Source organism: Lissotriton vulgaris, chromosome 5 (genome assembly GCF_964263255.1).
Source record: "Lissotriton vulgaris chromosome 5, aLisVul1.2, whole genome shotgun sequence".
In the NCBI taxonomy this organism is placed as follows: Eukaryota; Metazoa; Chordata; class Amphibia; order Caudata; family Salamandridae; genus Lissotriton; species Lissotriton vulgaris.
In genome coordinates, this window is record NC_141693.1 from 1,798,197,881 (window position 1) to 1,798,201,300 (window position 3,420).

Here is a 3,420-nt window from a genome sequence, read left to right on the forward strand (position 1 = left end):
ATCTTCCAAGCTGACAGAACCAGAGACCGGTCTAGAATCATGGCGTGGGGAAGACCCTGAGGGTCCAGCAGGAGGTCGTCTCTGAAGGGAAGAAGAACCGGAAAGTCCACTGCCAGCTCCAGGAGTGAAGGGAACCAGATTTGAGCCTGCCAAAAAGGTGCCAGGAGAACCAAGGATGTCGACTGGCGACGTACCTGGGCCAGGACCCTGTTGATCATCAGGAACGGAGGAAAAGCATAGTTGAGATGCAGGGACCAGTCCAGAAGAAAGGCATCCGTTGCCAGAGCAAGTGGATCTGGTCTCCAGCTGAAGAAAGCGGGGAGTTGGGAACTGAGACGGGAAGCAAAGAGATCGATAGAGAAGGGACCCCATTCCTTGGAGAGAGAGAGAAAGACGGAGTGAAGCAGCTTCCAATCGCTTGAATCTCGAAGGGAGCGAGAGTGCCAATCTGCTATGGCATTGAGACTGCCTGGAAGATATTCTGCTCGAAGAGACAGTTTGTGCTGAATACAGAATTCCCAAAGACTCTTTGCGAGTTCTGCGAGAGGTTTCGACTTTGTGCCACCAAGATGGTTTATGTAGCGGACCGCAGAAACATTGTCCATCCGAAGGAGAATAGAACTACTTGCTTTGTTCTTTGCGAGACTGCGGATTGCAAAGGAGCCTGCCAGCATCTCTAAACAGTTGATGTGCAATGATGACTCCTCTGGAGACCATGTACCTCCAGTCGAGATTGAACCACATCGGGCGCCCCAACCTGACAGACTGGCATCTGATTCTAATACAAGATCTGGGGCCGAATCGAAGATCGTTCTCCCTTTCCACGCATCTAAATGGTCTATCCACCATTGTAGTTCGAGACGGGACTCTAGGTCTAACTGGATGAGATCTGAGTACGCCAAGCCTTGGCGAAGATGACGTATCTTTAAGCGTTGCAGGGCTCGATAATGAAGAGGCCCGGGAAAAATGGCTTGAATGGAGGCTGACAGAAGGCCCACGACTCTTGCAAGAGAATGTAAAGACACTTCGGAAAGACGAAGAATTTGACATAACTCTGACCGAATGGCTGAAACCTTGGATTTTGGAAGATAAAGAGATGCGGTGGAAGAGTCCACGTGGAATCCTAGAAACTCCACACTCTGAGAAGGGACCAACATAGATTTCTCGGAATTGATGAGGAACCCCAGACCGAGTAGGAGAGACTGAGCGACATCGAGATGGGAAAGAAGAGTCTGTTTGTCTGAGTGCATGATCAAGATATCGTCCATATAAATGATGAGACGAATACCTAGGGAGCGCAGGTAAGATACCACAGGCTTCATCATCTTGGTGAAGCACCAAGGAGCGGAAGAAAGTCCGAAAGGAAGCGAACAGAACCGGTAAGTGACACCGGACCACTGAAATTGTAGATATTTTGTGTGAGACTCGTGAATAGGAATTGAGAGATAGGCATCCTGAAGATCGAGTCTGACCATCCAATCTGATTGGCGCAACATATCTCTGAGATGGAGAATGGTCTCCATCTTGAAGTGGCGATAAACCACGAACTGGTTGAACCACTTGAGATTGATGACTGGACGAACTTTCTTGTTCTTTTTGCGAACCAAAAAGAGGGAGCTTAGAAAACCGGAGGGGTCGAAGGGAGCGACAAGCATGGCTTGTTTTTGAAGAAGATTTTGAATCTCCTTAGAGACGAGCAGAGCGACGTCTGCAGAAAAAACCAAAGGAGGAGGAAAAATAGACTGGGAAGGTTGAGCGTAAAACTCTATGAGATAGCCTTGGACAGAATTGAGGACCCAGGGGTCTGCTGTGAGCATGCGCCACCTGTGAAGAAAGAGATTGGAGGAGGGGAAGGGCTCACCTTGGTTGTTGACGTTGTTGTTGTTGGAACGGAAGCCTTTCTGTCCTCGGCCCCGGAAGCCACGTCCACGTTGGGGGTAAAACTGTGGCTTGAATTCCTGATAGCCGGAATTGGCTGCGCCTCTGGAACCTTGGTTCGGATAACCGCGGCCGGAAGAGCGGTTCCTGCCTCTGCCGGCCCTGCCAAAAACCCGAGGGGCAAACACTTTTTTGATGGAAAATTGGGCCTTGTCCAAGGAAGCAAAAGTGGACACATAACAACTGAGATCCTTGACCAGGGAATCACCAAACAAAAGGCCGTCGGCTTTGACACTAGGATCCTGAGAAGCCAAGTTAGTCAACTTCGGGTCCAAATTGATTAACAGGCACTTACGGCGCTCAGGAATGATTGCTGCATTTGCATTACCTAAAAGGCAAAAGGACCTCTGTAGCCACAAAGAAATTTCTTCAGGATTTAAATCCGAACCCTCCAAGCGGGCCGTCTCCGCCATATCCAAAACCCGGGCCAAAGGACCCACGACATCCAAAAGCTTGTCCTGGCAAGTGGACCAAGCTTTATCCACACCCTTGCGTGGATCTTTGCCAAATTTCGAAAAGAAAGTAAGGAGCGGCTGATCTATAGCAGGCGTAACAGTAACATGACAGGGAAGGGAAGGTTTAGGACATTCAGATTTGAGTTTTGCCCGAACAGACGTATCCAAAGGCAGACGGAGCTTGGAGGAGATGTACTCCCCCACATGAGCAGTGGGAAACCACTCTGTAGAATTAGGATGTCTGATAGAAGAGGGGTCAAACATCGGATTGCCCTCCGAATCCAATACAGGCTGAGACGCAAAAGCATCCAATCTCGCTTTCTTGGGGGAAGGAGGATGAACCAATTGAAATAAATCTGTGAAGTCATCTGTGTCACCCATATAATCGTCATCATCCGTGTCAGGAATGGTATTAATGACCAGCTTCTTAGGCACCTCCACATTTTTTGTCTTAATTTTACTTTTAGACATAGCAATCTTTATCTCCTCCTTGGTGGGAGGCCTGGGAGGAACCACGTCCTCAGTCAAATGCGAGGAGGACTCGCGACCCAACAGTGACACATTTTTGGAAAGAGAAGTGGAAGGAACCAGTTTACGTTTTCTACTATCCCCCGCAGAATGGGCCAAAGCTTTAGTCATGAGGCTTAAAAGGGAATTCTCCATGTGTTTGGAAACACGAGTCATTGAAGCCTCGACAGCAGTCTCCACTGAATTATTTATAAAGTGACTGAGGTCTGATTTGAAAGCCTCGCTTTCCTCATTGTCTAACTCTGGAGAGCTTGGAATCTCCATGACAGAAAAAACAGTAAGGAAGGGGTTAAAATCACCAGGAAAACAAAAGGGGCGGAAACGGGCCAGAATGGCAGGAAGGCACTACTCTGGGGGCGGGCACCGCGTTGTTCAGAAGCGGTAGGCAAACGAGCTGCAGGAAGCTACAGAGCGCAGTCTGAAAACAGCCGGTGAGGAGCAGGGAGCGGGAAGCGTGCGCAGCGGGAAGAACCAAACGCTGCAACGCGTGAGGGGGGGC

General features: G+C 49.4%; 1 pseudogene; it reads right to left on the bottom strand.

Moving 5' to 3' along the window:
* Positions 1-574: 574 nt before the first annotated feature.
* LOC147717204 (uncharacterized) lies at positions 575-3,185 on the bottom strand (annotated as a pseudogene).
* Positions 3,186-3,420: the final 235 nt, after the last annotated feature.